At 39.8% G+C, this 23,342-nt stretch overlaps 1 protein-coding gene across 1 annotated transcript in view; it reads left to right on the forward strand.

The window, feature by feature from the left end:
* The first annotated feature begins 13,309 nt into the window (after window positions 1-13,309).
* TPRG1 (tumor protein p63 regulated 1) overlaps window positions 13,310-23,342 on the forward strand; it is a 220,360-nt gene continuing 210,327 nt past the window's right edge. The window contains exon 1 of the mRNA XM_079766616.1: window positions 13,310-13,416. The gene's annotated coding sequence lies outside the window, so the exon portion shown is untranslated. The remainder of the gene's footprint in view (window positions 13,417-23,342) is intronic.

The raw sequence follows: 23,342 nt of genomic DNA on the forward strand, positions 1-23,342 counted from the left end.
TACTTATTATTGTTTTTATTTTTTTTTACCTGACTACTCTAGCAACATTATTTGTGTTTGACTTAAGAAAAGATATAATAAGATCTGAGTTTAACACTTGGATTCCATTCACTAGATGTAGGAGACTTCATTTCATTATCAATTTCACAGTTTCCCGATCATAAAATGAGGAAATTGGGAGAGATGATAACTGGAGTTTTTGAGTAGAGTTATTAGATTTAGCAAAAGATAAAAACAAAACAAACACACAGTTAAATTAAAATTTAACGGGGTCATTGTGTATTTTATCTGGCAATACTATCTCTGAAGTATCAAGAATACCTCTTTCTAATATAAGTTTTGAATAGTCACTGGACTTAGGAATCAAAATATACTGGATTCAGCTTTCCATTTTACCTAATAAATATGGATTGGATAATGTGATTTTGAGTTAAATCCAAATTCAGTTGCCCATTCTTCTAACCATTATTCCAAAATAAACGTACTAAAAATTAAATGCAAGCAATCTCTCTGAAGGGGAAGAAGTAAAGAGAGGAGCTAGACTTGTTACTCTAGTCCTGCCCCCAACCCACTCCACCCTAGTTTACCCCAGGAAGTTGAATGGGACTCCTAGAAGCAGGAAGAAGTATTAATGGCAGATAACCACCTGTGACCATCTCTTTTAGGATGAGATGGATTTCATTTTGCTGCTGTTCCTACAAACTTCACAATAAAGTTTAAGGAAAAGAAGATTTAAGTCATTTATTTAACATTGATTGAAGGTTTTGCAAATATCATGTGTTTTGATTAATAACTAGCATGTATAGAGCTATTTGCCAGAAACTAATTAAGTACTTTATGTTAGTAACTCATTTAATACACTCAGTAATCCTATGAATTGGCTACTATTATCATCATCCCATTTTACAGATGAGGATACGAAGACACAGATATTTTAAGTAATTTGCTTAAGATCACATAGCAAGTAAAAGACAAAGTCAGCATCTGAACCCAGACTACCTGACTCCAGTGTCTGTGCCCTTAGCCAATATTCAAGGCCTCTTGTCATCAATGTCAGCCAGCACATTACCATCAACTGGAAAAAATATTCAATAAACAGTTAAAAGGGACCCTGAAAACTTGTAAAGGTGAAAAGTGGGCAAGACAATGTTTACCTACCTTACAGGATATATGGTACAGATATATCTGATACATGCATGATTAATATAAAGCCTATTTTACATTGATGCAGATATTTCTGGAAGTCAAGACATGCAAGGTCGAGTGGTAGATGGATATTTTCTCTAGTGTCTTTTTTGCCATATCCCTAATGTTTTTGGCTTTTCCCTTTTTTGTTGTGGCTGTCACATAAAGACAAATTCAGTGGTTCATTCAGCATACTTTTACTAAGTGGATACTGTGTTTTAGGCCCATTAAATATATATATATATATATATATATATATATATATAGTGTGTGTGTATGTATGTATATGTGTGTGTGTGTGTATATATATATATGTGTGTGTGTGTGTGTATGTATATATGTGTGTGTGTGTATATATATATATATATATATATATATATATATATATATATATATATACTAGAGGCCCAGTGCAGGGATTCGTGCACTGGTGGGGTCCCTCTCCACCTGACCTGCGCCCTCTCACAATCTGGGACCCCTCGGGGGAGGTTGGATAGCCAGTTTTAGCTCAATCCCCGCAGGCCTGATCCAGACAGGAGGGAGCCCAATCCTGTGCTTTGAGCATCTGTCCCCTGGTGTTCAATGCATGTCATAGTGACTGGTCAACCAATCGTTCAGTCGTTCAGTTGCTTAGGCTTTTATATATATATATATATATATATGTACAAGACAGGGTTCTTTAATAATACCATTGATGATTGGCTCTGTGGAAAGGTGGTTGAGACCAAGAGAGGGAATTCAAGGCAACTCTTGAAGTGGGGAGACAGAGAGTGTATATGACATTGAAAACAGTTTTTCAAACAAAGACCCTTTTTGTAAGCACTTTTGGAAGAAGAGGCTCCATAAGAAAAGAAGCAATGAGAATAATAAAATAAGCAATAAGAAGAAACTAAGAGGTGTTTTTTTTTTGGAGAAAAAAGGAATATGAGAATTTAGGCCTAGCTATGTATAAAGCTGACCCAAAGAACAGTTAGTGAAAGAGGGTGTTGTAACTAGAATAATGGCCTATCCACAGATGTCCACATCCTAATCTCTAGAACTGATGAATATGGTGCCTTATATGGCAAAAGGGACTTTGCAGGTGTGATTAAGATAAAGAGATTACCCTTGATTATCTGGGTGGGCCCAATGTAATAAAAATTTATTTTACAAAAAGGAGAAGGGGGGGGTCAGAGTAAGAAAAGGAGGTGTAATAATGGAAGAAGAGAATAGAGTGATGTAACGAAGGGGCCATAATCCAAGAAATTCAGGTAACTTCTAGATACTGGAAAAGGCAAGGAAGCAGATTCTTTCCTAGAGTAACCAGAAGGGATATAGGCCCACAGTTTTAGGACTTCCAGCCTCTAAAACTGTATAATACATTTATTTAAGTGATTGTAATAATTAGTTATAGGAGCAATAGAAAACTAATATACAAGGGATGAGTTATAACTTTCTCTCCTAAGAATCAGTTGGTAAGTGGTCCAGGCCTGGTGGGAGGGCTTTGATCTAAGAAGTTGCCAAGAATCCTGGCTGTTTATATCTTACTAATCTTCCCTTTTAAGAGTGTTGCTTTCATTGATGGTCAAAAATGTCTGGCAACTACAATATGTTTCAAGCAGCTGGATGAAGGAAGAGGAGAAGAAAGGTCATCTCCCTTCTCTTGAATAAATGTTTCAGAAATTGCACACATTATTTCCCACATCTTTGGCCAGAATTTTATCACATGGCCATGCTGCAAAAGAGGCTGGAAAGTGGAGTCTTTATTTGTGTGCTAACCTAAAACCCTGGGGCTTCATCTTTATTGGAAAGAAAGAGAATGGATATTGGAGATGACTAAGCTAGTAACTTAGTAAAGTTATTTTCCCTCTTACTAAAAGAAAAATGTTATAGAATCATTTATGCTATTGATCATCAATGATACCAACAAAGCTTTGGAAATTGCAGCGGGAGACAAAAGATACATGAGCACTTGTCTAGTTGAGAAAAAAAGTATGTATATTGATTAGCTGGTACGTTAAATATAGGTATGTATCTTGCTAATTTAAGAATAGCACCAGGATATAAAAATAGATTGCATAATTTCCAAGCAACCAGAAGAAAATTGGATCTATCCAATAAAAAGGTATATTTGGAGGGGGAAAATCGATAAAATGTTTATAAATAAAACACACAAAATAATTTGGTAGAAGCAACTTTTAACAAAGTAGTCATTAAACCACATACAATTGGATTATAATCACCAACTCAACACAGACACTTTCGGGCTGGATTATAAACAGAAGTCACCCCTATGTTACCTATGTGTATAAGCTACATTTAAACAATAACATACAGGATAATTAAAAATAAAGGCATAAGAATGATACCAGACAGCTATGATCTGATATTAAGTCAGAATAGCATTTTGAAGTTGAACAAATTAGGAATGACAATAAAACATCATCAGGAAAACAAGATAGAGATAATATAGTGGTAACATGAACAACAGATCAAGAATATATAGCGATTAAAAATGTATTTGCTTCCAACATATCAGTATATGTTCAAAATGTCCAAAGTGACAATGGACAAAACGATGGCAGAATGAAGATAAACTAATACCAGGAGTTGGAGAATCCTGCAAAATGATTAATTCAAACAGATAAAAGGAAACAAAGGCATAAAAGATTTGAACAGCATTTAGAGGAAATTTTTTTTTGCTTTAAATACATCTCTAAGAATTAAGATTAAAGAAGCTTTTCACTGACAAAGCTGGAAAAACAGCAACAGCATAACATTATCTCAATTTTATGATGAAGAAAGTCCTCAGCCCAAAACTTCCTCTTACGCTATGCCAAAATCCCATTTCCAAATGATCTGTAAGTGATTTTTAAAAAAACATAGGGAAATTTTTACAAAACAAATAATATTAGTTAGGTTTTCCTAGACAATGACAAATAAAAGAGGCTGAAGTAGCTAAATCATTTTCTGAGGTTAGTATGACACTGATGTTAGACCATATAAAAAGGTTTTCTATAAAGAAAAGTATTGGTCTTTTTTATTTATAAACCTAGATGTGAAATTCTAAAATAACCACTAGAACACAATTAAAACATTTTTTTAAAAGAACAATGAATCATGATCTTATATTGTTCCTTTCAGTAACACAAGAAGTTTTCCACATTAGAAAATTTATCAATGTAACATAGTACATTCATTTACTAAGGAAACAAATCATATGCTTAATTCAACAGGGATAAAAATAATTATAAAATTTAATTCCTATTAATAGTATAATTTTCACAAAAACAGGCATAGAGGAGAACCTCATTAATGGGTGAAAGACTACATAGAGAAAATTTCCTGCAAACATCTTTAAAGGTGAAACTTTTAATATATTTCATATAAGAATGTCATTACCACTACTGGTTGACCTAGTGCTAGAAAATATAAGCAATATAATAAAACAAAATATCTGAAGAATTACAAATATTAAAAGGAAAATGAGTTTCAGATGGCATGATTATTTAAGAAAACTAACATATCTTCTACACTATTTGGTGGAAAACCCTCATTCAGGATGAAATATGATCTTATAACAACCAACAGTATTATTCTCATAAGTAACAAGTTAAACATATTTATCATTTACGATATAAAACTGTAATATATAAATATATTAACTTAATAAAATATGATTTTGGAAAAAATAAATATCTCTATTAAAAGCCATACAAGGAAATATGAATAAACTAGAGGCTCAGTGAACGAATTTGTGCATGGGTGGGGTCCCTTGGCCTGGCCAGCAATCGGGCCAATTGGGGCTGGCCAGTCGGGAGGAGAGACCACGGGAGGTTGGCTGGCCACAGGAGGTTGACTGTGGGAGCGCACTGACCACTAGGGGGACAGCTCCTGCATTGAGCATCTGCCTCCTGATGGTCAGTGCATGTCATAACAACTGGTCGACTGGTTGGTTGTTTGGTTGCTTAGAATTTTATGTATGTAGATGTAGAGATAAATTGTGTTCATGGGTGGGACCATTTAGCACCTAAAAACATGTCAAATATTCCTAAATTAAATAAACAATTCATGGAATTTCAATCAAAACTTCTCCAGAGAAACCTGAAATACTGGGTCCAAAACTGACAATTTTGGAAAAGAAGTGCAAAAGGGAATATTTGCTCTATGCTGTATTACTATATAACCACAAAAGAAAACAATGTGGCCAGTAACATGAACAGACAAATAGTGCAATGGGACAGATTAAATAATCCCATATGGAGTATAATATAAATCTGAGGTGACTATTCCAATTTGCATGAGAAAGTTCTACTTTATAACTGTTTGCTTACCAAAATTTCAAATAATGTCCCCTGTCACTCTCAAATCTCTCCCAGTTTAGATTACAAATTATATGATGTCTTTATATAAAATATATTGACATAATAATTCAGTGGAAGAAAGATGGATTTTTTAAGCATATAGAACTGTCAAAAGTGGCTTAATAAGTAGGGATAAATAAATAAAATGGAAAATTGATAAAATTTCTACTGCATTAAATGTTTAAATGTGCAGATAAACTAAGCCAGTAAGAAAATATTGGAAAACACCTGGGTGACTTTGGGGTGGGAAATGACTTCTTGAACTGTATCCCAAATGTCCAAACTATATGGGAAAAATGGTTGAATCTGAACACATAAAAATTAAGAATTTCTATTTAATGAATGTCACTGTAGATTAAGGTAATAGGTGGAAGACAGACCAGAAAAAATATAATTACAACATTTAAAACTGAGAATATCTAAAATAATTAAGCAAATCCACAAGAAAAAGAGATGATTTGGAAAAGAATATGAATAGACAATTATTAAAAGGGGGAACCAAAATTACCTACATGCTCATGACTAGATGCCCAACATCACAAGTAATCAAAGAGATATAAATTGAAACTTTTGCTCTTTCCCTTCACATAGTGAAAGAAAAGCAATTCTATAAGTGAATATGGCAGTAAAATATGTACCAAGAGTCACAAAGTTTTAGCAATTTTAGCATAATTCCAGTTTTGAACACCAAGTTATTAATAGAGAATGTTTAGCTGTTTTCCTATTTTTTTCTAGAAAGCCAGAAAAATAGGTAAAGCTTGTCCTGATCCAGATATCATCTCAGAAATATCTTCTCAGATATCTCTCTCTCACTCCAAGATTTCTTGAGGTTTTAAAGAACCACAAAACATTAGAGCCGAAGTAGTTTCCAAAAGTTGACTAGTATAGCTTTAGCCTACTATGGAATTTTCCCTACAAAAGCATCCATTCCCTAATAAGTTAAGTTCAAAAATCTATTGAAACCAGGTCATAGATACATTGCTTTAAGACACATCATCACATCCTTAAGGGAGCTGTGAAAGCTCTTCCAGATAGAGGCTATGACTGGAAAGCTGCCTCCTGCTACTCTGGGGTCAGGTTATATAATTCTCGGATCTCACCTCCCTCCATGAAACTCAGAAGTGAGAGGTCATGTTTCTTATAAACCGTGTCTTCTCCAAGATGTCCTCATTGTGGTGGATGAATGAAATAGCTTTTAATGAACATGAATTAATTTTAATGAAAATTAAATAGACTTTTCTCTCCCCTAAGAAATTTTAAAAAATAAATAAAAGTAAACTATTCGACCTCTAGTTCTGGATAACCATCCCTTCCATTATTTTCAGGTTTTTCCAGAGGCACAACTATTGATACACAAACAAGCCTCCTTAATCATGATTGCCGAAGTGTCTGTTTCCCTAGTAGTTTCATCACTGTTCCTGATGCTGGTGTGCCCAGTGGATGGTGCCAAGATAGTTATACCAAGTGTTCTGTCTTCTCTTGCTCTCTTAATCCCACCTCAGGCCATGGCCACTGCTTTGCTTCCTGCTGTGCATAAGGCCCTTGACACATACCTACCTGCTACAGTTGGTACCACAGCTGATAACTGGTGCTACGGCTGTGGATGTCTGTGAATTTGGCAAAAGTTCTTTTGCCATAGTCTGTTACACTGGTCCCACAGTGGTGTGTCCCCATACCCCCAAAGCCTTTAAGAGACAATGGGTAAAAACACCTGATTCAGGTCTTAATGGCAGGCTTTCTTTCACCAGGATTTGGGCATATGTCCCTAGGAACTGAGCTGGATGAAATACAAGGAAAAAACACTGGTGATTCTCAATACCATCTCTCCTTTCTAGCTCAGAGGCAGTTTCAGGCATCTCTGCCTGGGCTTTGGCAACTATTCCTTAGAGACTATTACCTGGGGAGGGGCCCTCTAGTGGCAGAAGAGTGTGTAATTTCATTTGGACTGCCTGTGCTTATTCTGATTTGCTATCAAATGGGGGAAGAACCAACTGATTTAGCACTTGTCCTGCACAGAGTCCTCAGATTCGCACACTGAGCCATTTTGAAGATTTTGCTGCAGGTCTGTATTTCTTTAGGATGCTTAATGTCAAATTCAAACCAAACATAAATCTCAAGCCCAATAATTTGGAAAATCAACTTTCCTGCCCCCAAACTTGGGTTCCTTCTGGGCAGTTAATACTAACTTGAAGGCCTGTTTCTGAACCAGGGCGTACTTCAAAAACAAATGTTGAAGTGAATTGAGTTACTTGCTGGATATTGAGAGGTCCTAAATATTGAAATATTGTAACAGAAATATTTTATTTTAGAAATTGGAAAAAATCTTAAGTCATAAAATAAGTATCAGAAAGTCAAAGGAAGATAAGTTTTTCCTTATGAGGGCAACTTCAGTATATTTTTAAAATCAAGAATGAAATTCTTTCCTGATTTTCTGCTTTTAAGTTGCATTCATTTTTCTACTGCTTTAGCATGTGCTTTATTCCCCGTTAGGTCATCCAAGTCTGCTAGACACATAAGGAGTTTTAAGTCATAGGTGAGTAAAAAGTATTGGTAATATTTTCCATCCATGTGTTTTATAATTTGTAGATTGCTGCTATATCTCAAAAATTTCCCATCAACTCTTGTCTATTTGAGATTTTTTAAAAAATGGGCTTTGACTGAAGAGCAAGGACGAAGATGTTATCTTATTTCTGCAGGTGAGCAAGTAGAGTCCTGGAGAAGTTATGCCAATCACTGGGCTAGCAGTGTTGGAACTGAACCTCAGGTCCAGGTCTTCTGACTACTTCTTTGCACTGTATCTCAAATGCTCAGGACACACTTGATGATCCTGGTGAAAATAAACAGAGCCTTGCTTGAAGACAAGTGTGCAATAAAATAGAAAATGATATTATTTCTCTAAGCATTTAGATAAAGCATCATCTCACATGTAATCTGCCAAAGAAACTTATTTTACAGATGAAAAAGCTGATTCTAGACTGGGGAGAGTTACTTGCATGAGATGCATGGTGGCTCATCAACAGGATAGGCACTGGAACCTGGTCTTGGCCCTAAGACCTACATAATCAAGCCAGAGTAGGTCTGCTTCTGGGCAGCACTTATGAGTAGTGACATTGACCATACTGTTTATCCATTGGTTATTCTCTAAATATTTTGTAAAACAAAGAAGAATACTGTGGCATCTACTAACTATAAGGCCCTTCTACATTCACCTGGCTTCTAAATTCACAAGTGAATGGGTCCAGTTCAGAAAACAGAGGAAAGTATATACAGATTAAATCCAAACCAAGACATAAAGTAAATCTGAAGCATACAACACTGATGAACAGAAGACCTAGTGGTGTCTGAGTTGTTATAAAAAAGACATTCTTTTTTTTTTAAGGAAAAATATGGAGAGAGTATAGATAAAAAGGAGGCAAAAATAGGAGTACCACAAACACCCTGAGAATGGGAATTAAGGGTATCAGTCTGTTTAGTCTCCATCCCTACACTTCTCATTGGCTTTCTTTGTGAGCTGGTGAGAGTAATTTCTTTCTGAACATCAATATTTCCATCTGCCAAAATGACGAGTTGCACCACATATCACACAGGCCCTTTATGGAACTTGACCTTCTGTGACATTAAGTGTTCTCTTTATTTTTCATATTTTCACCCCAGGTGAAAGAACAATTTGTTGATTTACTAAGAAGCAGACCATCACTAAAGTCAATCCTTTGCTTAGCGTGTTGAAATTTTTTTGGGTGACAACTGCCTCCAGGGACTGGCTTGTGTATATTGAGAACATGCCATTCACCACCTCAGTTTCAGGCTGGAATGGCACTGGAATTCTGTGATGCCCACCCTTTTGAATTGGAGAAGGGCACAGTGACATTGGCATTTCAGCTTGGGGCTAGTGGTTGAATCACCCTTTAAAACTATTAGTTGGGTTGCGATCCAAAGATGGCTACTGAATGGAACCAAAAGTTTCCACAGGGATGTCATTAAGAGAAGTGACTTTTATTACTAGAGGAGAAAGCTGGTGCTCTCAAAATCATGAGGTCCACAAATGGCAAGTGCCATCTATAGTATTTGGCCCTTTGTGATATGTGGGGACTTGAACAAGAAATTTTTTTTTTCATGTTTTGTTTTTCTATCTAATAGTCCAATATTATTGTTTTACTAGTGTTTATGTCTCCTATCAATAGTAGGCATGAAGCAGATATTAGGAAATGTTTGATAAGAAAATGAGTCTTGATGACTTCAGACAATATTGTTATTGTCTGAATTAACAATAAGGAAAGAGAGGAGACCTATATAAGTTAATAATCCAAGGTAGCCTGTGACCTGTGCACTAAGAGAGAGGATAAGTCAACTATCATAGGGACATCAGAGCTGGAGAGATTAGATGGGACATTATGAGAAAGAAGGAATTGAGCTGAGTCTTGAAGGACAGGTATGGTTTTCATATGTAAGGATGGTAAAGAATAGTGATAGAATACCCAGGTTAAGAAGGGCATAAGCAAAGGCATGAAAGAACTGTAGTGTGTATAAAAGAGCCATGGTCTAGGATACATGAAGTGGAGGAAAGGTTTGGAAATGTCAGTTGGTGGTCCTCTTGGCAAGAAACTAGAGTGACAAACTCTTTGGGATTCAGTAGAATATAAAGAACCACTGGATGTGTTTGAGAAGGAGCATGATATGATCAGAGCAAAGGATTAGAGTTGATTTGATTCAACCTATAATAAATGTACACCATGAAAGGGCCATGATATTATATTTTATGTCAAAATGTGATTTGCTCTTTGAAAGTGTAATGTTCAACCTGGGTGAAAAAATGAACTCTTTCAGGTGATCAGAGTACTCATTAATATTCCTGGGAAATGACCAAATAAAACTCTTATTCTTCTACCCTGGAAGATCTAATTTATTTAGCATAAACAAAAATGAGCCTTTAGAGAATTATTTAACCATGTCCTGTATTGGCTAAGGTCTATTTTCAATCAATGCTCATATATGTTTTTAAAACGGTACATTAAACACACTGTGTGTAAGACATGATTATTTCAGTTCTAAGAACACTTAAGAACTTTCCAAACAAATATATTTTTATTTTCAGGATTAACACAATCTAATTTCCAGCTGCATAGTTCTCTACTGCAAGAATTACAATAGATTTATCTATATCCTGGTCCAATTTTTTATTTTATCTGCATGGTGAATAACTTGTATATATAATTTGCTATTCATCACTAGGGTAAAAGAAGGACTATGAGTTCAAAAATTTTTTTAAAATAATAAGATCAGGATTTATATATTTTACTAGAGCCCTGGTGCATGAATTCATGCACCAGTGGGGTCCCTTGGCCTGGCCTGTGGGATCAGGCTAAAACTGGCTTTCTGACATCCCCTTAGGGGTCCTGGATTGTGAGAGGGTGCAGGCCAGGCCAAGGGACCCCACCAGTGCACAGTCGGGGCCGGGGAGGGGCATGGAAGTTGGCCAGCCAGGGAGGGACTGCAGGAGGGCTCCAGGGTGTGTCTGGCCTGACTTGCTCAGTCCTGATAGGCCAGACCCCAGCAGCAAGCTAACCTACCAGTCAGAGAGTCTGTCCCCTGGTGGTCAGTGCACATCATAGCAAGTGGTTGAGCGGTCTTGGCATATCATTAGCATATTATGCTTTGATTGGTTGAACAGACGACGGGACTGAACACTTAGCAATATTAGGCTTTTATTATATAGGATGGTCTAAGTGAGACAGAGGACAGATATTGCAGTTAGATGTTTGGATTCAATTTGATTCTGCCAATTGTTACTAGTGATATTGAAACAGGATAATTGACCTCTTTAAACATCAGTTCTTATCAGAAAAAAATGGGAAAATATCTGTATAGTGCATGTAATATAAGCTGGCACAGAGTATCAATTGAATTGTTGCTATTTTAATCATTATCATTGTCATTCATACTATATATTCATCCTAGATTGTATATCTACACAAAAAATTATCTGTAGTATAACTGAAACAACGTTGGATTCCCAGGTATTCTTAGATCACAACAGCATGTACTGAAATGGAGGGAAGAAGCCTGGGACTGAATGGGCTGGAGGCTGAGGAAACTTTTTGTGGTTTACATTCAAGGGTCTAATATCCACACCAAGCTCAGGCAGGGCCTAAAGCCAGAAAGGAAAGGCTAAGAAAAAGGGTGGGGAATAATAAGGGAAAATCCAGAGCAGCTGGGTGCTGCCCAAAATCAGAGGGAGGGGCAGGATCTAGAGTGCAGGGGCAGCTAGGGGGACAGCTCCTGGAAATAGAACTGGCAAGAGCTCAGCAGACTTCCAGAGCCTTGCAAAGAGGCAGGGTGTGGGGACCAGGAGGTGAGAAAATCAAGGCAAAAGCCCAGTTGAGTCTTGGTTGGGGTTCCATGCTTCATCCTGTGCAACTAAATTTCTAGGTCAATAAGAACAAAATTTCATTTCAGGTCCACTGGTTGGTAGACAGAGATTGTGGGTAGACCTCTGCCCTTCTTAGGTGTTGAGTTATGCACAGTCTGTGTGGACACAGAGAACACCATCATTCAGTAAGGTCAGGTCTGCTGCTCAGGGCTGTTGCACAGATCCAATGATTGAGTATGTGAGGCAGAGCTAGCTATTTCCCTGGGAAGTATCTAGGAAAGTTTTCCTGGCTTGAGTTGTAGGGGATAGTTTTGCAGGGAATTCTTTATGTCAAAAACCCAGCAGGGAAATAGAGTGAAAGGGGAATGACTCATCTGACCAACCAGGGAAAATTGAAAGATTGTGTAACAGAAACATCACAACAGGGTTGTTAAGGCTTCTCCATAAGATTTATTGGCTTCCTTTCCAAAAAGTTTTAAGATTAAAGATACTTTCCATTATATGTTTCCTGTAGTGGAAGCAACCCAGAGAAGGTAATTTTTGTTTTATGACTATTAGCCAAGTATTTCAATGGCCTCCCTCATTACCACCTCAGACTATCATCAAGAAAAAGCATGAATCTTTACTGAACCCAGAAGGGAAGAGGAACAGTATTGGAACCAGTAAGACCCCTGTTTGAGGCAGAGGAAGATATTGGAATTCAAGCAGCTTTATTTAATTTTTTTTTCTGAAAATACAGATATGGTTCCTTCTGTTAAGGCCAATTAGATGGAGAAAGATGCTATAAAAATTAATAGGGAAGTAAGAGATTTACCAAGAAGTGTGTGTGTGTGTGTGTGTGTGTGTGTGTGTGTGTGTGTTTGTGTGTGTACGTAAAAATATATATCTATTTGCCTTACCAAAACTGTCATTTAAAATGAAATCATACTTGCCCTGGTAGGGTGGCTCAGTTGGTTGGAGCATCCTCCCATACACCAAAAAGTTTGCAGGTTTGATTCATGGTCAGGGCACATACCTAGGTTGTGGGTTCCAACCCTGGTCAGGATGTATAGTTGGGGGGCGGAGGGGAGGAAAATGATCAATGTTTCTCTCTCTCTCTCTCTCTCTCTCTCTCTCTCTCTCTCTCTCTCTCTCCCTTTCTCTCTGAAAAATAAATAAAAATGAAATCATATTTGGAAAATAGTTATATAGTTCCTTTGAACTAAGTTAAACGTTTTGTGTATGGACACTTAAACCAGAAATAGGAGATACTTTTCCAAGATTACCATGTAGCTCCAGGATAACATCTCCTTACTCCCAGTCTAAAGGCATCGCTGCCACAGAAGACTGCTTTAGTTCAAATGTCATCTTGCATTCCATCTTCTTCTTTATAAAGACTCTGTTATGTTTCCTACATAGGTTGGAGTCCTTGAAGCAGACCTGAGGCAAGAATTCATATGTAAGCCAGTTTTAAGGAAGTATTCCCAGGAACAACTACAAGGGAGCAGGAAAGAGGAATCTGAAAGAGGAGACCAAGCCAGGGTATTGCATGCCTACTTCCATTATTGTTTCATCAGACAGATTCTTGCTGTTTTTTTCTCTTTTACCCTTATTTGGGTGCAACTCCTCAGTGAAAAGTTGGGCCCAATAAATAGGCTTCAGTAAATGTTGAGCATATGAATGAATACAGCTTTAAGCCTCCTTCCAGTTGCAGTAATCATTCTCTCCTTTGAGCCCTCTGTGATTATGTCATTTTCCTTTGAATCATAAATATTTATATGTACTAGAGACCTGATGCATAAAAATTCATGCACTGGAGCAGGGGTCCCTCAGCCTGGCCTGCCCCCTCTCACAGTCCAGGAGCCCTCAGGGTCAGGAGGCAACCCAGCGATCGGGGGAAGGCGACGCCCCATCACACCTCTGCTGCTGCCACTGCCGGCAGTGCAAGCCTTGGCTGGCCTTGGTTACCTATGCCTCGGGCCAGCCCTGGGTGGTTGGGCAGCTGCCATCTGAGGCTGGCCTGCACTTCAGGCCGGCTCTGGAGGGCTTGGAGGCTGAGGGGACTAGGGGACTCTGGAGGCAGGCACACAGAGTGGCCTTGCTCATGTGAGGGCGGGCCTGGCCTTGCCACATGCCTGCTGCCCAGCAGGGCTGAGGGTTCTGGGCACCACCATCTTATGGCTGTGGGCGCCACCATCTTTGAGGGGGGCAGTCAATTAGCATATTTCCTCCTTATTAGATAAGATGTGCTAAATCCCCTGATGGTTTATAAGCAACTTGTGGTCAAGAATCATGTTGGATTGCCATGACACAACCTAGTGTGTGTGTTTGAACATGGTAGGGGATCACAGAATGTTAATTGGAATGGTTGAAACATTCTACCAGTGTTGACAGATGAACAGATTGAATACATAGTCCCAGACCAGAGTGGGATTTTTAGTTTTTATTCTTGTTCACACTTACTCTTTCAGGGCTACACTGTCTTGGGCTACTAATCAAAGTGATGGCAGAACCTTTGGAAAGCATCAGTGCCATGTGAATATCAAAGATGTGTAATCCCAAGCGCCTGATATGTTTAAACCCACTCATTCTTTTTTCTTCCAATGGCATCTTGAGTTTTTCCCCTCCCCAGGGGGATAATTTCTGATGTGTAAGAATTAATCACTCTTGCTTCCTCCTTGAAGCGTTGCTAAATTAACAGTTTGACATCACATCTATCATGCTTTCTCTAAGCTCTCTAAGGCCCATTAAGATTGGGTAGTTGCTGGGAACATAGTACAGGCTAAGTAAGGAAATATTCCTTGGGAATCAGTGAGTGAATCAAAAACTGTTCCATCCACAGTGGCATTTGAGGCCCTGGGCTTATTACTGTGTATGTTGCCAGCACATGATGTATGTGCCAGCCATGAGGTGCTTACTTGTGTTTGCAATGGTACCATATCTCTCCAGGTCTAATTCATTAAAGTGGAAAACATCCCCTCTGGGCTATAACATGAAAAAGATTTTTGGATTGGAAATCATTTTGTAAACCTCCAGCAGTTTTATTTTGTCTAGACTGAAGGTAATAAAAAGAGGGAAAGTCATCAGACATGATAATACAATGGCACGTGCAAGAGGGTGCCTTGATTCTTTTTCTTTTTTTATAACACATTCTGTGGCCTTATTCCTACAATCTCATCATCTTCTGATACTTCTTCAAACACTCTTCTTTGTCGTTCAAGGGAATACATCTTAATGACTATGAGCAAAACTTTCACTGAAAAAAATTAAATAAAACACACACACAAAAAAATGACCCACTGATAGAAGGTAAGGGGGGTGCATTCTTATTTCTGAGGCACAGTTCATATTGCTATATGTATATTAACAAGAGAATATATGTATGTCAGGAATTTCTTCTCAACCTCCAAAGTATTTCTTTGCATTGTGAGTTAATTGAAACCAATTTAGTTTGGGTGACCCATTACCTGGATAGTGAGTTCTGTACCCATGGACTTTTGGCCAGAAAGGGGCTTTAGAGATTATCTAAGATCCCCCACCTATGTGGCCCTTACAAGAAGAATAATGGCCCAGAGATGACATTGATTTAAATATTTGCTGGGGTCTAGGTTTTAACCTAGTACCTTGGGATCTTTCTACCACCTGGTGTTTTGCTCCTGTTGAGGCCTTCTCTGACCATTTTAAAAATAGATCTCTTCTGTGTGACCAAGGACTGTAATCCTGGGACAGAAAGCCTCCACAATGTAGTCCTTGATGGATGTGTAATAATGAGGTAGAAAGTGAAAAATTTAGATGGTTATTACTACATGGCACCAAACACCCAACCTAACGGAATTATCTTTTATTCTGTATATTTATAAATGTCTATGTATTCCCTTGAGGGGCCATAAAGCATCCCATTAGATGCATGGATTTGGAAGAGTCACAGCACTGTTAGGATTAATACAGTGTCCACAGGTAAGGAGCCCCAACAAAGAGGCATGCATCATAGAACTAAGAAAACAATCTTTAATGCTTGCTTCTTTAAGCTGATGCTTTCTTGGGAAAGCAGTAGGTTGTCTGTAAAGGTGATTTACCCAGGATGTGGCTAACTTACAACAGCTGTATTTAAAACACACACTTGGCCTTTATCCCTGAGGCTGGGGATGATTTATGTTTTTGCTGCTAAGGCTGAATTGGTGAAATGGACCTCAAAATATATTAACTAGAAGGCACACTCAGAGGCATTGAGAAAGGTCCATATGCTCAGAGATCAGTTCAGAAGCAAGTTGGAGCAAGCCCAGACTGAGGAAGTCTCATTTAGACAATGCTCCTTCTGTGAGCACATCTAGTTTTGTTCCTCTGAGTCACACTGAGATTCCAAGGGTCATGAGGGTGTCCCAGGGCAGACAGGTACCAGTTTTGGCTTTATTACCTACTAGCTTTGTGATCTTGGGCAGGTTAATTAATCTCTTGGAGTCTCATTTTCCTAATACCTAAAATGTGGATACTGATATTATCTAATTCATATGATTGTTGTGAGGATTGTATAAGATAGTCCCAGGCATCCAGCTCTCAACTATGTCAATAAGAATAATTAAGTTTTACCAAACACTTTCTATGTGTTAGGCATAGTTCTAAGTACTTCACATGGATTAACTCCACTAAATACTAAGCGTGTCATCTCACATTCCATCTTATTTTTTCTAAAAAAGAAAGAGAGTGGAGTACCTCAGCTAGGGGCACAGTTTCTGGGAATTGCACTAGCAAGAGTCTTCACACACACACACACACACACACACACACACACACCACACCACACAAATAATCACAAGTAAAACTGGGAGAATATGAATAAGATCGATAGATTGTACCAATGTCAATATCCTGATTGTGATATTATACTATAATTTTGCAAAATGTTACCACTGAGGTAAATGGGAAAAGTATCTGAGGGATAGCTCAGTATTATTCTTAGAATTGAATGTGATTCAACAATCATCTCAATAAAAATTTAAATTATAAAAAATGTAGTTTAAAGAGAGAGAGAAAGAGAGAATGACAATATAGTTTTGCTAACACAATCTTTTCTTGCTTTAGCCTGAAATCTAAGATATTTGAACACAAAGTTATTCCACTCTTACAGTGCTAAAAAAGCAGATTTCCCACCAGTCTTCAGTTAAATGTGAATAAAGGCAGTGACCCGAGAAACATGGCAGGAGATTGAATTAGGGCTTGGAGGTTTGATTCCCTGGGTGGCCATTGTTTCAAATTGGCCTTTGATACAGACCACAAAGCTGAGTGTGAAGTGGGTGAACAGAAGCCTGTTGCTAGGAAACAGAAATTCTCAGACCAGCTTCTGGGTTCAAACTCATATGGTGACTTGATAAGATTTCTGGATTTATTATTTGCTCCTGGAATTGCTTGGAAGCAAAGAGACTCAAACTCAAAAATGAAGAGTGCCTTGGAGAGAGCTCAGTGGAGGCACCCAGATCTGCTGACTAAAGCAGGTATCCCAGGCCATTAAATCCTGGGCATTCCTGCTCAGCAGGGTTGATATGTGCTGAAGAGCAGTTACGACCAGGTGTGATTCCCCTCTTCCCACTTCCGTTTCCCAATTGGAAATTTTCTTTTTACTTCAACTTTTTTAATAAATGAAATTCTTGAGGGAGTAACTTTGGTTAATAACATTATATGAGGAGGAACAGAAGATAGCTGCTGACAGGAAGGCAGAGTGCAAGATAGTGTGTGAGTGAGAAAACAAAGGGAGAGTGTGTGGTCACATGGGGAGTGTTTGTTGGTGAGTTGAGGGACAGCTATACTCCAGGAGACTGTGGGGGGCTGTTGGATGGGCTCCCCTGACCGGGCAGCCCCCACTGCTGCTGGGTTCCTTCCCAGAGCGACTGGCTCGGACATGGAAATTGCGCCATCTTGAAGGGGAAAGTGGATGTTATCGGACGCCTGAAAAGCCCGGGGAATCTACAAATATGGCACCCACTGAACAGCTGCGAACACCGGTCCCCAATTAGTGCAAGCATGTGGATTCAGAGGAGCTCTACACTCCACCACGGAAAGGAGAGAGAGAACTACATAACCAGACACCTGGAGAAGAGAGACCATGGGGAGACAAAGAAACAGCCCGCATATGAAAGAAAAGCAGGCATCACCAGAAAAGGAAGTAAACGAAATGGAGGCAAGAAACCTGTCAGAGAAAGAATTCAGAGAAATGGTCATTAGGTGGCTAAAAAGAATGGAAGACAAATTTGACAATATGAGTAAGAACCAAGAGGAAATGAAGAAGAACCAAGAAGAAATGAAAAATGACATTGCTGCTGTAAAGAACTCAATAGAAAGCATCAACAGTAGACTAGAAGAAGCAGAGGACCGCATCAGTGAGCTAAAAGACAAGTTAGAAAAAAATACCCAAGTAGAGCAGCTTCTAGAAAAAAAAATTAAAAAGTAGGAGGAGAGCCTAAGGGAACTTTGGGATAACATGAAACAAAACAACATCCACATAATAGGGGTTCCAGAAGGAGAGGAAACTGAGCAAGGAATAGAAAACCTGTTTGAAGAAATAATGACAGAAAACTTCCCTGATATAGGGAAGAAAAAACCCACACAAATCCAAGAAACTCACAGAGTCCCAAGAAAAATGAACCCCAAAAGACTGACACCAAGGCACATTATAATTAAATTGGCAAACACCAATGACAAAGTAAGAATCTTAAAAGCAGCCAGAGAGAGACAGAATGTTACCTACAAAGGAACTCCCATCAGACTAGCAACGGATTCTCAACAGAAACTCAACAGGCCAGAAGGGAATGGAATGAAATATACAAAGTCATGCAAAAGAAGGGTCTGAATCCAAGAATACTGTACCCAGCAAGGCTATCAATCAAAATTGAAGGTGAAATCAGGAGCTTCACAGACAAAAAAGGACTAAGGGAGTTTATTACCACCAAACCAGCAATTCAACAAATGCTAAAGGGTCTGCTGTAAAAAAAAAAAGAAATAGGAAGAGAAGAAGGAACACAGGGGTAAAAGAATAAAAATGGCGACAAATAAGTACCTATCAATAATAACTTTAAATATAAATGGATTAAATGTCCCAATCAAAAGACATAGGATAACGGATTGGAAAAGAAAACATGACCCATATATCTGCTGTTATAAGAAACCCAAGTCAGAAAAAAAGATGCACACAGACTGAGGGTGAAGGAATGGAAAAAGGTTTTTCAGGTGCATGGAAATGAAAAAAAAGCTGGGGTAGTAATACTTATATCTGACAAATTGGATCTCAAAGTGAAGGACATAAAAATAGATAAGGAAGGCCACTTCATAATACTAAAGGGAGAAATCCAACAAGAAGAAATAACTCTGGTAAACATATACACACCTGATACAGGAGCACCCAAATACCTAAAAAAACTCCTGGAGGATATCAAGGGAGAGATTAATAGCAACACAATCATAGTAGGAGACTTTAATACCCCACTATCACCATTGGACAAATCCTCTAAACAAAAAATCAGCAAAGAAACATCAATCCTAAATGACTCACTAGACCAGATGGAATTGACATCTTCAGAACATTTCACCCCCAAACCACAGAATATACATTCTTCTCAAGTGCACATGGGTCATTTTCAAAGATAGACCATATATTGGGTCACAGGCAAAGTCTCTTCAAATTCAAGAAGATAGAAATCATATCAAGCATCTTCTCAGATCACAGTGGCATAAAACTGGAAATCAACTATAATAAAAACAATCCAAAAAAATCAAACACATGGAGACTAAACAGCATGCTATTAAACAATGACTGGGTTACCAGAGAGATCAAAGAAGAAATAAAAAACATCATGGCAACAAATGACAATGAAAATACAACAACCCAAAATCTATGGGACACAGTGAAAGCAGTCTTGAGAGGGAAGTTCATAGTTCCTCAAAAAACTAAAAATGGAACTCCCATTTGACTCAGTAATCCCTCTTCTTGGAATATATCCTAAGAAACTAGAAACACCAATCAGAAAGGATATATGCACCCCTATGTTCATAGCAGCACAATTCACCATAGTTAAGATTTGGAAACAGCCCAAATGCCCATCAGCAGATGAGTGGATTAGAAGACTATGGTACATCTACACAATGGAATACTACACTGCTATTAAAAAAAGGAATTTTTACCATTTGCAGCAGCATGTTAAGTGAAATAAGCCAGGCAATGAAAGAAAAATACCACATGATCTCACTCATTTATGGAAAATAAAGAACATTATAATCTGATGAACAAAAAGATAGATACAGGGGCAGTAAATCACCAAACAGACTGTCAATTTACAGCAAGAAAGCAGGGGAGTGTTGGGGAGGAGGGAAAGAGATGAACCAAAGGACTTGTATGCATGCATATAAGCACAACAAATGGACACAAGACACTGGAGGGATGATATGAGGGCATGCGACAGGGGGTAGGGGAGGCTGGGGGAAGGTCAATGGGGAAAAAATGGATATATATGTACTACTACATGTAATACTTTAAACAATTAAAAAAATAGAAAAAATAACATTATACGAATTTCAGGTGTACAATTTTATGACATTTGTATATTCTATTGTGTGCTGACCACTTGAAGTCTAGTATCCTGTCACCATATATTTGACTCCCTTTACTCTCTTCACTCCCATACCCAATCCCTCTGGTAACCTCCATTCTACTGTCTGTATCTATGAATTTGTTTGTTTTCTGCTTTTTATTTTATATCTCATATATGAGTGGCATAATACAGTTTTTATAATTTTCTGTATGACATTTTTCACTTAGCATAATACTCTCAAGATTCATCCAGGTTGTAGCAAATGGCAGTATTTCATCTTTTCTTATGGCTGAGTAGTATTCCATGGTGTATACGTACCACATCTTCTTTATTTTTATTGTATACTAGGGGCCCAGTGCACGAATTCGTGTGCCTTGAAAGGAACTGTGGGCCGCGAGGCTGCTGTGGGCACGGGGGTGGGTCTCAGCCCATCCTTCATGCCCCCACTTGGCCCCTCCCGCCACGGCCTCTGGTCCACTGTCTGCCTGCAGCCCTGTTCCCACAGAAGCTGCTCCCATGCACTGATGGTGCAGAGCGATTGGGGCCAGCACCAGCAGCAGGTGCGAGCAGCGGCTCCGGCACTGGCTGTGAGTGTGAGTGGGGCCATCCCCGGCAGCGGGTGCGAGAGGTGGCTGCCAGCCCTGATTGCCCCTCAAGAGCAGGGGGAGGTAAAGAAGCCCTCAGAGGTGATCCAGACCGGCAGCCGCCCCTCACAACTACTTGATCGGGACCAGCGCCAGGTGCTGGCAGTGGGTGACAGCAGGTCTGGTGCAAGCAGTGGGTGTTAGTGGTGGATCGGGCACCAGTAACAGGTGCAAGTGCCAGGCAGGACTGAGGCACTCGGGAGCAAAGAATTTTCAGTAACCAACAGAGGCTCGCCCTGATGATAGCGACTAGCACCCTGCCTTGGTCTGGCACCTCCACTCACCTGCTCCACCATCCTGCCATGGCCGACACCTGCCATATTCTGTGCACATCCCCCAGTGGTCAGCACAAGTCGTAACAACTGGTTGTTCAGTTGTTCGGTTGTTCCGCCATTCAGTCTATTTGCATATTAGCCTTTTATTATATAGGACTAGAGGCCTGGTGCATGGAGGGATCCCCTCAGTCCAGCCTGCACCCTTGCCAATCTGGGACCCCTCGGGAGATGTCTGACTGCTGGTTTAGGCCCGATCCTGGGGATCAGGCCTAAACCGAAAGTCGGACATCCCTCTCACAATCCGGGACCACTGGCTCCTAACTGTTCACCTTCCTACTGGCTTGATCACCCCTAACTGCCCCCCCCTGCCAGCCTGGTTGCCTCCAACTGCCCCCTCCCACTGGCCTGGTAGCCCCCAACTGCCTCCCTCTGCCAGCCTGGTTGCCCCTAACTGCCCCCCTGCCAGCCTGGTCATCCCAACTGCTCCCGCCAGCCTGGTCGCCCCTCACTGCACCCCTCTGACAGCCCGGTTGCCCCTTACTGTCCCCCCCACCAGCCTGGTCACCCCACACAGCCTGCTGTTCAGTCATTTGGTCATCCCTCACTAACCCCCCTGCCAGCCTGGTTGCCCCACACAGCCTGCTGTTCAGTTGTTTGGTCATCCCTCACTAACCCTCTTGCCGGCCTGGTCACCCCACGCAGCCTGCTGTTTGGTTGTTACTGTGAGGGTGTCCCAGCCAATTTGCATATTACCCTTTTATTAGTATAGATATGTCAAAGGGCAGTTAAGGTTTTTCCATGTCTTGGCTATTGTACATAATGCTGCAATCAACATAGAGGTCCCTATATTTTTATGAATAAGTGTTTTCAAAATTTTCAGGTCAATAATCAGAAAAAGGATTGCTGGTAGCAATATTCTTAAATTTTTGAGGAACCTCATACCAATTTTCATAATGGCTATACCAATTTACATTCCACCAACAGTGCATAAGGGTTCCCTTTTCTACACATTCTCTCCAACTCTCATTATTTCTTGTGTTATTGATGATAGCCATTCTAACAGGTGTGATGTGGTATCTCATTGTGTTTTAAATTTGCATTTCCCTTATAGCTAGTAATGTTGAGAATTTTATCAAATAAGAATTTAAATCTAACCCTGGACAATTCAGTTAAATGAATCAATAAATTTCATTTTTGCTTAACAACTTTTAGTTCATTTTCATGTCACTTGTAATTAAGAGGTCCTTAATAGATACACTGAGTGTCCAGATTATTATGATCTCTGAACGCATAATAATCTGGCTACTCAGTGTATATCCTATATAATAAAAGGCTAATATGCAAATTGTTCCCTTGACCAGGAGTTCAACCAGCAGGCCGGCCGGCCAACCGCCCATGTCCCCTCCCCCTGGCCAGGCTGGCCGGACCCCACCCATGCACGAATTCATGCACCAGGCCTCTAATATCCTATCTAATAAAAGAGTAATGTGCGAATTGACCATCACTCCAACACACAAGATGGCTGCCCCCATGTGGACACAAGATGGCTGCCACAAGATGGCCAGCAGGGGAGGACAGTTGGGAGGGACCACGTCTGCAAGGGAGGGCAGTTGTGGGCGATCAGGCCAGCAGGGGAGGGCAGTTAGGGGTGACCAGGACTTCAGGGGAGGGCAGTTAGGAGTGACCAGGACTTCAGGGGAGGGCAGTTAGGGGCAAACAGGCTGGCAGGGGAGCAGTTAGGCATCAATCAGGCTGTCAGGGGAGTGGTTAGGGGGTGATCAGGCTGGCGGGCAGAAGTGGTTAGGGGCAATCAGGAAGGCAAGCAGGCAAGCAGTTGGGAGCCAGCAGTCCTGGATTGTGAGAGAGATGTCCAACTGCCCAGTAGGATCGGGCCTATACCGACAGTCAGACATCCCTTGAGGGGTCCCAGATTGGAGAGTGTGCAGGCTGGGCTGAGGGGCACCCGCCCCCCC

This window comes from Cnephaeus nilssonii (genome assembly GCF_951640355.1).
Source record: "Cnephaeus nilssonii genome assembly, chromosome: 3".
Lineage (NCBI taxonomy): Eukaryota > Metazoa > Chordata > Mammalia > Chiroptera > Vespertilionidae > Cnephaeus > Cnephaeus nilssonii.